The sequence below is a fragment of the Amblyraja radiata genome, chromosome 34, assembly GCF_010909765.2.
Source record: "Amblyraja radiata isolate CabotCenter1 chromosome 34, sAmbRad1.1.pri, whole genome shotgun sequence".
Lineage (NCBI taxonomy): Eukaryota > Metazoa > Chordata > Chondrichthyes > Rajiformes > Rajidae > Amblyraja > Amblyraja radiata.
The window spans coordinates 3029589-3042091 of NC_045989.1; the positions used below are offsets into that span (position 1 = coordinate 3029589).

Consider the following 12503-nt stretch of genomic DNA (forward strand, 5'->3'; position numbering starts at 1 on the left):
GTTGCTCTTGTCTGCGTAAATATAGTCTTCCTCACAGACCCTATAATTGTGCCCTTTGCCTTACATCTGTTGAAACATTCAGTCCAGCAGTTACCATCGCACACACAGAAAGCAAACGTCTAGATATCCAGCACCACTGATGATCAATTCTAGCCAAGGGTCATTCATCTGAAATATTCACTCTCAGCAGATGCTGACTGTCCTGATAAATGGCACCAGAATGTTTAGTTTTATTTCAGTTCCTGGTGATAAATCATGGGCTTATAAATAACCGTGGCAGCAATGGTGTCACGGTGGTGCAGCGGTAGAGTTGCTGCCTCACAGCACCAGAGACCCGGGTTTGATCCTGACTTCGGGCGCTTGTCTGTACAGTTTGTACGTTCTCCCCGTGACCTGCGTGGGATATATTATTATATATTACCTTTGTGCATTGTGTTTACAGGCTTGTTATGCTGCAACAAGAAATAATTTCATTGTGTGGGAAGGAACTGCAGATGCTGGTTTAAACCGAGGAGAGACATAAAACGTTGGAGTAACTCAAGGGGTCAGATAACACCTCTGGAGCTTTTCATTTGTTTCATGTTTCTGTTTTTGTTTCATTGTTCTTTTCTGCTGTCAGTACTTATGACAATTAAATACTCTTGACTCTCGAGCTTACAACCCAACAATATTTCACATAACACTCTCCTTTCTTAAAGGAGAGAGGTCACCTTATGTCCTGTGCGCACACATTTCTCCCACCATCTCCCACCACCCTGGTCACTCTGCTGTTTCTCTCACCTCCTCTATAAGTCGGAGAGGATTTCTTGATTAGTACGGGTATCAGAGGTTATGGAGCGAATGGGGTTGTGGAGGGAGAGATAGATCAGCCATGATTGAGTGGCGGAGTAGACTTGATGGGCCGAATGGCCTAATTCTACTCCTATCATTTATGATCATATGATAAACAAGTTATGTGTGGGAGAGGATCTGTGAAACAGCAGTGATGGGCGAGCGAGCGAGCAAGCGTGGGAGAGCAGCCTTTTGCCGGTCCCACTGACTCACTGAGTGAGCGAGCGAGTGGGTTTGCCCAGCGCACCCATCCCTGCTCCCTGCTCGGCTCCACACAGCCCACCATTGTTGCTGGTGAGACGGGGAGAGGAGATGAGAAGGTGGGGAGAGAAAGTGGGGAGAGAAGGCAGATGGAAATGACCTGTTCCCATGAGGCAGAAGATGCAGCCCTGCCTCAGACCGCAAATCCACCCCCTTCTCCTTTTGACTCATTTTCATCTTTACCCTTTGCCCAACCATCCGCCAATTGACCCCCTCCCCTCCCTCACCTGTATCCACCTATCACTGTGGCATGATTTTGTAGAGGTGGACCACATCATGAGGGCAATAGATAAGGTGAATGCACAGTATTTTACTCAGAATTGGGGAATCACCAACCAGGGGACATAGATAGGACTATAGTGAGAGGTGCCAGGGGAGGTAGTTGAGGCAGCAACTATAATAACACTTAAGAGTGATTTGGATATGTATTTAAGAAGGAACTGCAGATGCTGGAAAATCGAAGGTAGACAAAAGTGCTGGAGAAACTCAGCGGGTGCAGGAGCATCTATGGAGCGAAGGAAATAGGCAACAATTTGGATAGGTACATGGATAAGAGAGATATGGGCCAAATGTGGGCAGGTGGGACGATAGGCCGTGGAGTATGGTTCTATGGTAATTGACGTTGGTCATTGATATGGCTTGGATTTTCTTACTGACAATTTGTAATTAAATAACCGAGCTATCACAGTAAATCAAGGAAAAAAATTTCAACGGGGAATAAACCACAGGGATATAAAGAGAATCTTTCCAAATATAATTCAACTGAAGAACCCCGCCTCGTTCACCAGGAAGTTTACTCAGGAGAAATAAAACACCAAGTGCTGGAGGAACTCAGTGAGTCAGGCAGCATCGAGGGAAGGATGGACAGGTAATGTTATGGGTTGGGACCCTTCTTCAGAAATGCTGGAGAAACTCAACAAGTGAGGCAGCATCAATGAAGAGAAGAAATGGACGACGTTTCGGGTCGAGACCCTTCTTCATACAAATAACATGAGATGTAGAAATGGGATGTTATGTTACAGTTGTGCAAGGTGTCGGTGAGGCTACATTACATTCAGTTTTGGCCACACTACAAATGGAATGATGTTGTTAAGATGGAAGGAATGCAGAGAAGATTTATGAGGATTTAAGAAGGAACTGCAGTTGCTGGAAAATCGAAGATAGTCAAAAATGCTGGAGAAACTCAGCGGGTGCAGCAGCATCTATGGAGCGAAGGAAATAGGCAATGTTTCGGGCTGAAACCCAAGGGTTTCGGCCCGAAACGTTGCCTATTTCCTTCGCTCAATAGATTTATGTTGTGAGCGTGAGGGCCTGGGCTACAGGGAGAGGTTGGGCAGGCTCAGACATTATTTTTTGGAGTGCTGGAGGCTGAGGGCTAGAGGTGCTTAAGATCACGAGGGGAATAAATCGGGTAAATGGTCAGACTATTTTAACCAGGGTAGGGGACTCAAGAACCAGTGGACACCATAGGGCGGTCACTGTGGCACTGCGGTAGAGTTGCTGCCTTACAGTGCTTGCTGCACCGGGGACACAAGTTCGATCCCGACTACGGGTGCTGTCTGTACGGAGTTTGTACGTTCTCCCCGCCACCTGCATGGGTTTTCTCTGAGATCTTCGGTTTCCTCCCACAATCCAAAGACGTACAGGTATGTAGGTTAATTGGCTTGGTAAATGTAAACATTGTCCCCAGTGTGTGTGGGATAGTGTTAATATGCAGGGATCGCTGGTCGGCGCGGACCTGATGGGCCGACCACCTGTTTCTTGGCTGTATCTCTAAAAAAAACTAAATAATGTGAGAGGGGAAAGATTTAATAGGAACCTGAGGGGCAACTTTGTCACGCAGAGGGTGGTGCGGATATGGAATGAGCTACCAGAGGAGGTAGTTGAGGCTGATAATGTAACAGCATTTAAAATACATTTGGACAGGTTCATGAACAGGAAAGGTTTAGAGGGATGGTGCGGAGATATGCGGTTAGATGTGCCACAGAAGGTAGTTGAGGCCAGTTCATTGGTTATATTTAAGAGGGAGTTAGATGTGGCCCTTGTGGCTAAAGGGATCAGGGGGTATGGAGAGAAAGCAGGTACATGATACTGAGTTGGATGATCAGCCATGATCATATTGAATGGCGGTGCAGGCTCGAAGGGCCGAATGGCCTACTCCTGCACCTATTTTCTATGTTTCTATGTTAGAGGGGTATGGGCCAAATACGGGCAGCTGAGACAAGTGTAGATGGGGCATGTTGGTTAGTATGGGCAAGTTGGGCTGAATGGCCTGTTTCCGTGCTGTATCACTCTCTGACTTTATGATGTAACCATCGCAACTGAATCACAGCCTTAGTTATACTTTGCAGTTGGACAACCAAGATCCATGGTGATCTTAGCATTATCTCAGCTATAAATTACTTAATTTGTTCACTGAAGGTCTTTTACTGCCAGCCCTGACATCTCCAGTGACAGCAGGCTAGTTAACCACAGTCTCCCACTGCAGACCAGACACATTCAACACTTCAAAGCCCCTGCCTTATCTCCCTCATTAACATTGATGGTTTCAGTACAATAGACAGAGATTTTTCACAAATTGCATCTCTAATTGGGTGGCCAAATGTGCTCAACATATGCATGTGAAACATAAACCTTACCGAGGGAACAACAAACTCTGACTTGATAAACACATTTGATCCACAAATCACCAACACACGTATTAATTGCATAAATAGAAGATTACATAGAAACACCTTACAGCTTTTAAGACTCAGCATTGAATTCACCAATTTCAGTTAATTAGCCTTTCCAGTCTTGTTTGCCACATTTCCAGTATTCACATCGTTTTACCTCCTCTTCCAATAGTAAACATTTCATTGTTTAAGAAGGAACTGCAGATGCTGGAAAATCGAAGGTAGACAAAAGTGCTGGAGAAACTCAGCGGGTGAGGCAGCATCTATGGAACAAAGTCTGAAGAAGGGGTTTGACCCAAAACGTTGCCTATTTCCTTCGTTCCATAGATGCTGCCTCACTCACTGAGTTTCTCCAGCATTTTTTTCTACCTTAAACATTTAATTCCTCCCTTCCCCTTTAAACATGTTTTGGTCTCCCAGCCACCACCCACTTTGAGCAACGCCATCACATGCACCACTGCTGCACCCGCTGAGTTTCTCCAGCATTTTTGTGTACCTTCGATCTTCCAGCATCTGCAGTTCCTTCTTGAACACGCCATCACATGTATCCATCGGTCTCACCCCATTAGTCCATCCTATCGCATATATTCCCATATTCCCGCGGAGTTACTCCAGCATTTTGTGGCTGTCTTCAGTGTCAACCAGCACCTGCAGTTCCTTCCTACACATTCCCGTTCATCCTTCCAGCCTTTCACCGCAGATTAAAACTTTGCTTCAGAAACATTAGTAAATAGCAGGCCAGTTGACCACTCAAAGCAACTCTACCCACCAATGTTTACTTTAGTTTAGTTCAGAGATATTATGTCACCCAATGTGGTCATCACAGTAGTGCGGCAGTACAGTTGCTGCCTTTCCAGCATCAGCACCTCCAATGCCAGCATGTACCTTCTAAGCTAAGGAGACCAAAAGCATGCTACAGAAGTCTGAGTGTGCCTCGCCAGTACCACTGCAGTTGTAACAATACTTCTCGATTACTAAACTCTAACCTTCATGCTGCAAAAACCAATACGCCATTTGCCTTCGTAACTGTCCACTAACTTCCTGATATTTGTGCACATGAATATCTCATTCAAGAAGGAACTGCAGATGCTGGAAAATCGAAGGGAGACAAAATTGCTGGAGAAACTCAGCGGGTGCAGCAGCATCTATGGAGCGAAGGAAATAGGCAACGTTTCGGCCTATTTCCTTCGCTCCATAGATGCTGCCGCACCCGCTGAGTTTCTCCAGCAATTTTGTCTACCACATGAATATCTCAATCCCTCTGTACTTTTCTCATCTTTAGTTAGATAACTGTGGCACGGTGGTGCAGCAGTAGAGTTGCTGCCTTATGCCCCGGTCCCACTTAGGAAACCTGAACGGAAACCTCTGGAGACTTTGCGCCCCACCCAAGGTTTCCGTGCGGTTCCCGGAGGTTGCAGGTGGTTGCCGGAGGTTGCAGGTAGTGGAAGCAGGTAGGGAGAATGACAAAAAATCCCCGGATCCTCCGGGAACCGCACGGAAACCTTGGGTGGGGCGCAAAGTCTCCAGGGGTTTCCGTTCAGGTTTCCTAAGTGGGACAGGGGTATTTACAGCGCCAGAGACCCGGGTTCAATCTTGACTACGGGTGCTGTCTGTACGGAGTTTGTACGTTCTTCCCATAACCTGCATGGGTTTTCTCCGGGAGCTCCAGTTTCTTCCCACACTCCAAAGGCGCATAGGCTTGTATGTTAATTGGCTTGGTGAAAAATGTAAATTGTCCCTAGTGTGTGTAACATAGTGTTAATGTGTGGGGATCGCAGGTCGGCGTGGATTCGAAGGGCCGAAGGGCCTGTTTCCGTGCCGTATCTCTAAACTAAACTAATATTTCACTGTGTAAGAAAGAACTGCTGATGCTGGTTTAAATCAAAGTGCATTTAATACAAAATGCTGAAGTAACTCAGCGGGACAGGCAGCATCTCTGGAGATAAGGAATGGGTGACATTTCGGAGACCCTTCTTCAGACTGATGTCAAGGGAGTGGGCGGGACAGAGATAGAATGACATACTGAGTTACGCCAGCATTTTGTGTCTATCTATTAACACTGTACCTTAATTGGTACATGTCACAATAAACTGACCGTGAAACCTTGAAACTTAGTTTGTTTTTAGATTCTCCTTACTAAAATGACTGACTTGGCATTTTTTCACATTAACTATTTTTCAACATTCTAATTATGTTGTAATTAGATACCTATTTTGAGTGATTGATTGATAGATACAACATAGAAACCTGGGCCTTCATCCCACCGAATCCACGCCGAACATTGATCACCCATTCAAACTAATTCTGTGTTATCCCGCTTTCTCATCCACTACCTTACACACTAGAGACAATTTATAGAGGCCAATTAGAAACATAGAAACATAGAAAATAGGTGCAGGAGTAGGCCATTCGGCCCATCCAGCCTGCACCGCCATTCAATATGATCATGGCTGATCATCCAACTCAGTATCCTGTACCTGCCTTCTCTCCATACCCCCTGATCCCTTTAGCCACAAGGGCCACATCTAACCCCCTCTTAAATATAGCCAATGAACTTGCCTCAGCTACCTTCTGTGGCAGAGAATTCCAGAGATTCACCACTCTCTGTGTGAAAAAATTAACCTACAAACCCGCATGTCTTTGGGATGTGGGATGATTTTCCCCGTTCTGATGATAGGTCTGTGGAATTCTCTGCCACAGAAGGCAGTGGCCTTTCACAGGATATATTCAAGAAAGAGTTAGATTTAGCTCTTGGGGTTAACGGAATCAAGGGATATGGGGAGAAAGTAGGAACGGGGTACTAATTCTTGATCAGCCACGATCATATTGAATGACGGTGCTGGCTCGAAAGGCCATACGACCTGCTCCTGCACCTATTGGCTATGTTTCTATGTCACCAACCTGACACCATAAAATGGCAACCTCTCCATAGCTGCTGCACTTCCTGAAGAATCACTCCAGCATTTTTGTTTTTATTTCAGATTTTCAGCATTGATGGAAACTAAATACTCCAAGCAAAATGATCGAGTCCCCAGGGACAAGGAGCTAGTTACTGAACGGATCTGCAATGTGACAGGCTGCACTGGATATATTTCTCTCAGCTGCTAGAATGAATGGGAGTGACTCTCATAGCTGTGTCCGTCATTTGCAAGGGCTCTACTTGACAAGGATTTAAGGTGAGGGGAGAAAGATTTAATAGGAACCTGAGGGGCCATTTTTTCACACAAAAGGTGGTGGGTGTATGGAATGAACTGCCGGAGAAGGTAGTTGAGGCAGGGACTATCGCGATATTTAAGAAACATTCAGAGAAGTAAATGGATAGGACATGTTGGGCCAAACGCAGTCAGGTGGGACCAGATGGAACATGTTGGCCGGTGTGGCCAAATTGGGCCAAAGGGCCTGTTTCCATGCTGTAAGACTCTATATCTCTGACTCTATGACTGAGCCCAGGAGGACAAAACTCCTAGCATTTCAGCTGACCTTCAAATATCCTTGGGAAAAGAAGCATGGGATGTACTGAGGGACTGCCATCACAGCTTGACTCGGTAAACACCTGATCTGTAAAAGCTGAGGTACACATTAGCGTCCCTGTAGACTGCCTCCTGCAGGCAGCACCCATGCAGCACCCATGCAGCACCCATGCAGCACCCATGCAGAGATGTGCATGCAGCATCCTCAATGCAGGTGCGTGAGACCTGTGGTGCAGAATTAATGGTGAAACTGTAACCCGTCCAGTATGTCCACTCTACACTTGGCAAATGGAGCATTTTAACAACATGCTCATCTCTCTGAGAATACATTTCTTACATTTCCTAACATTTCACTCGTGTGAAAATTGTTTCTCTCCTTTATAATCAAATGGAGAAAATAACGGATGTAATTTAATCCCAGTGTCCTTCAGAAAGAAGAATGTGAATTATTAGTTTCCCCCAAAGTCTCATTAGTAAACTCCCTTCAAATCAGCAGTCAATATCCTTTGAATGAAGGTTTAAGGCATGTTAACCCTTTCAGTGTATAGGAAGGAACTGCAGATGCTGGTTTAGGCCAAAGATAGACACAAAAAGCTGGAGCAACTCAGCGGGACAGGCAACATCTCTGGAGAAAAAGGATGGGTGACAATTCGGGTCGGGACCCTTCTTCAGTCACTGAAGAAAAGTTGTCACAGTTACTTCTGAAAGTGCAATTTATATAGCGGGGAGAAGGATTGGATAGACTTGGTACCTTACTAGCAAATTCCACAGAAATCATTGGACATCTGTAATTTTTTTCCAGTTGGTTGCTGTTTTCCATAAGATACAGTGATGCAGATGATAGAGTTGCTGCCTCACAGCGCCAGAGACACAAGTTCGATCCTGACCTCGGGTGCTGTCTATGCGGAGTTTGCTCGTTCTCCCTGTGACCGCAAGGGTTTCCTTTGGGTGCTCCGGTTTCCTCCCACATCCCAAAGAGGTGTGGGGTTGTAAGATAATTGGCCCTCATAAATTGGCCCTAGTGTGTGGGGAGTGTATGAGAAAATGGGATAACCTCGAACTGGGTGATCGATGGTCAGCGTGGACTTAGTGGACTGAGGGACCTGTTTCCATGCTGTATCTCAAATAAAATACCAGCAAATGCTGAGAGATCTTGGGAAGATTGGTCTGCTGAAGCTCAGCCTGCCATTATCAGCCTGGGAGATTCATCACGCAACTTCCCACTGCCTCACAACATCACACAGCCATTTCCAGCATTTTATCACCAATTTTGGAGAAAGCAGGGAGACAAAACACATACACAATCTATTTTAATTCTCCTGGTAGCATTCTGTTTGTGCACAGCTTCATCCAGGCAAATGAAACCTTAATTCAAGGGTGACAGCTCCACACTGCTGTGTTTCAGAGTGGGATTTGGAATCCCACACCAATTTGTGGGGATCCAATTTGGGATTAGACACCCAGTGAACAAGGAAGAAGGGTCTCGACCCGAAACGTCACCCATTCCTTCTCTCCAGCGATGCTGCCTGTCCCGCTGAGTTACTCCAGCTTTTTGTATCTATCTCCAGTTAACAGGAACTTCAAGAATATAGTTGTACAACATGGACTCAGACCCTTCAGCCCAATTCATCCGTGCCGACCAAAGGTACCTTCTCCGCTAGTCCCATTCGCCCAAGTTTGGACCATATCCCTCTAAACCTTTCCTATCCATATACTTGTCCAAGTGTATTTTAAATGTTGCTGGAGTACCTCCCTCCACTACATCCTCTGGAAGCTTATTCCATACACCCACAACCCTCCGTGTGAGGTAATTGCCCCTCAGATTCCCATTAAAGTTTTACCCTCTCACCTTAAACATATGTCCTCTGGTTTTTGATTCCTCTACCCTGGGTAAAAGACTATGCATTCACCCTTTCCCCTCACAATTTTAGACACCTCTATAAGATCCCTTGGCCTCCTGTGATAAAGGGATAAAGTCCGAGCCTTTGTGCCTTTCCTGATAGCTCAAGCCCAACAGGATGTAAAGTCTCTCCAGCATTTCTTCCTAGGCTTTGCTTGCTCCTGAATGAAGAAGGGGTTCGAGCTGAAATGTCACCTATTCCTTTTCTCCGGAGTTGCTGCCTGACCTACTGAGTTACTCCAGCTTTTTGTGCCTATCTTTGGTTTAAACCAGCATCTGCAGTTGCTTCCTCCAGTACACCTGTATACACAATATATTACTTTGACAAACCACTCCACATTTCCATCATGGCTCTATCAACACTTTGCCCATCACTTTGTGCAATATTAAGGCCATGAACTCTATCTGGCTTGGCTTGGCCTGGCTTGGCTTGGCCTGGCTTGGCCTGGCTTGGCTTGGCTTGGCTTGGCTTGGCTTGGCTTGACCTGGCCTGGCTTGGCCTGGCTTGGCTTGGCTTGGCCTGGCTTGGCCTGGCTTGGCTTGGCTTGGCTTGGCTTGGCTTGGCTTGGCTTGGCTTGGCTTGGCTTGGCTTGGCTTGGCTTGGCTTGGCTTGGCTTGGCTTGGCTTGGCTTGGCTTGGCTTGGCTTGGCTTGGCTTGGTTTGGCCTGGCTTGGCTAGAGTGGATGTGGAGATGATGTTTCCTCTAGTGGTAGAGTCTAGGACTAGAGGGCCTAGCCTCAGAAAGGACATTCTTTTTGGAAGGAGATGAGGAGGAATTTCTTTAGTCAGAGGGTGGTGACTCTTTGCCAAAGAAGGCTGTGGAGACCAAGTCAGTGGATATTTTTAAGGCAGTGATAGATAAATTCTTGATTAGTACGGGTGTTAGCTATGGAAAATAGACAATCGACAATAGACAATAGGTGCAGGAGCAGGCCATTCGGCCCTTCGAGCCAGCACCGCCATTCAATGTGATCATGGCTGATCATTCCCAATCAGTACCCTGTTCCTGCCTTCTCCCCATATCCCCTGACTCCGCTATTTTTAAGAGCCCTATCTAGCTCTCTCTTGAAAGCATCAAGGCAGAAGAATGGGGTTAGGACGGAGAGATAGATCGGCCATGATTGAATGGCGGAGTAGACTTGATGGGCCGAATGGCCTAATTCTGCTCCCATCACATGATCTTACCAAATGTCAAATTGACAAGATGTTTCGATGAGAGTGGGTGGAAGATGGAAACACAATGAGAGAGATAACATGGGCAGATTCCTACAGCTCCTGTAAACCGGGTGTCTAATCCTAAATCCAACACTAAAACACAGCACTGAGCTGACATCCTTTCACGGCACTGACATGATAATTGCCAAATGTAGACTGGAGCGCACAGAAAGATATTGACAATTTAGAGCTGCGTTAAATAAAGGAATCCAGATTCCTTGATTGGAATGTTAAGTACAATTTGTTTGCATCAGAGAATCTGTGGGCCATTTTAACCTCTGCTGGAATTATCGAGTGGAGCTCACAATCCAGCAACACTAAGACCCTACTTCATCTTGGGGGTCTTAAATGCTCATACTGCATCTTAAGATCATCTTAGGTCAAGTGTTTATTCATGTCCAATGACAGGCATGACCAATAGTTCATAATACAAAACCCAGATTAAGGGGTTTGCCCCTCATCACCACGACATGTCACCGGGTGACACCTGTATGGTCGTGAGCAGTCGCCCAAAGAGTCGTACCTTTATCTGGTCGCCGCTGGATTTTCAACATTTTGAAAATTTTCGGCGACCTGCTGCGACTATGACGTGTGCCCGCAGTCGCCGAAAAAATCGCGTAAATGGGACAGGCCCTTTAGCGGTAGTGTTGCTGCCTTACAGCGCCAGAGACCCGGGTTCGATCCTGACTACGGGTGCTGTCTGTATGGAGTTTGTACGTTCTCCCCGTAACCGCTTGGGTCTTCTCCAGGTGCTCCGGTTTTCTCCCACATTCCAAAGACGTGCATCTTTGTAGGTTAACTGGCTTCTGTAAATTGTCCCTAGTGTGTGTAGTGTACGGGTCTGAAGAAGGGTCTCGACCAGAAACGTCACCCATTCCTTCTCTCCAGAGACGGTGCCTGTCCTGCTGAGTTACTCCAGCTTTTTGTGTATATCTTTGGTTTAAACCAGCATCTGCAGTTCCTTCCTACACTATTGTATGGGTGATGGCTGATCGATGCAGACTCGCTGGGCCGAAGGGCCTGTTTCCACGCTGTATCTCTAAACTAAATTTAAACGAAACAAAACAAAATTTCCATATTAATCGTCTCAGGCTGATAACCTCGTCTTTGTTTAAACACGTTTCTCACAGAATTTAAGTCACTTGGCCCATCTTAACTACATAGATATTTGCTTTAACCAGGGCAAATGCACCTTGCTATTCCACGGCCTCCTTCCAGTGAAAGATTCTTTGCTGATCATTTCTGCAGCTAAAATGTCAGCTCAGTGTGTGGATCGAAATCTGCTAAAGCATAGCACATGCACGATGGGAACTGGGAGTGTTTCATGGATTTTGTGTTTTTAAAAACTGTTGGCAGATCAATTTCCCTCCTGGGATCATATCTTCTATTGTATCATATCATATTGCCCCGTGTCGTGTCATCTCGTATTACCAAGGCAATTGTTCATACATTTCCTGCACTTGTGCACCTCTGCTGCCTTTACACAGATACATCTGTCTTTGTCTTTAAGAAGGAACTACAGATGCTGGAAAATCGAAGATACAGAAAAATGCTGGAGAAATTCAGCGGGTGCAGCAACATCTATGGAGCGAAGGAAATAGGCAACATTTTGGGTGAAACCCTGAAGGGCTGCGGCCTGACTTGTTGAGTTCCTCCAGCATTCTTGCTAAAGATTCCAGCATCTGCAGTTCCTTGTGTCCCCGCGGACTACAATATGTTCAAGACCAGGAATGATGATAAATAAGGCAGAAGATGTAAATAGAATCTGATCTGGCAGCAGTGCCAATAGAACTGTGTCTGTCGTCTGTAGATCACTCCTCACAAAGTGCTGCTCGTTCCCTACACCCTCCCCACACATGGTGATTTTACAAAACATTACAGGTGATTCTCGGCAACTGATGTATTTACTGCAGGGAGGTTGTGCCTTTGAGATTCCCCGCAGGGCTGTGAACTGTGCAAAGCCAACATTTTCCAAGGCTATAACTCAAATGATTTTATTTCAACTGAAGTGCAAGACACAGGAGCCCCCGACTGAGAGTCAGGCTGGTGTGCAGGTATCCTGCGATCCTGCTACCGACTGTAACCTCTCCATGCCGATCGGGGATGCCAGGAGAGGATTCCACAACAGACTGGAGGCTCGATTCATTCAAA

The 12503-nt window shown here is 46.0% G+C and overlaps 1 protein-coding gene across 2 annotated transcripts in view; it reads right to left on the minus strand.

The window, feature by feature from the left end:
- ntrk3 (neurotrophic receptor tyrosine kinase 3) overlaps positions 1-12503 on the minus strand; it is a 999514-nt gene that overhangs the window by 752150 nt on the left and 234861 nt on the right. The window contains exon 1 of one of the 2 annotated variants that reach the window (XM_033050348.1): positions 5726-5730. The exons of the other annotated variant lie outside the window; for it this stretch is intronic. The gene's annotated coding sequence lies outside the window, so the exon portion shown is untranslated. Of the gene's footprint in view, positions 1-5725; positions 5731-12503 lie in introns of those variants that run through there. 2 annotated transcript variants of the gene reach the window in all.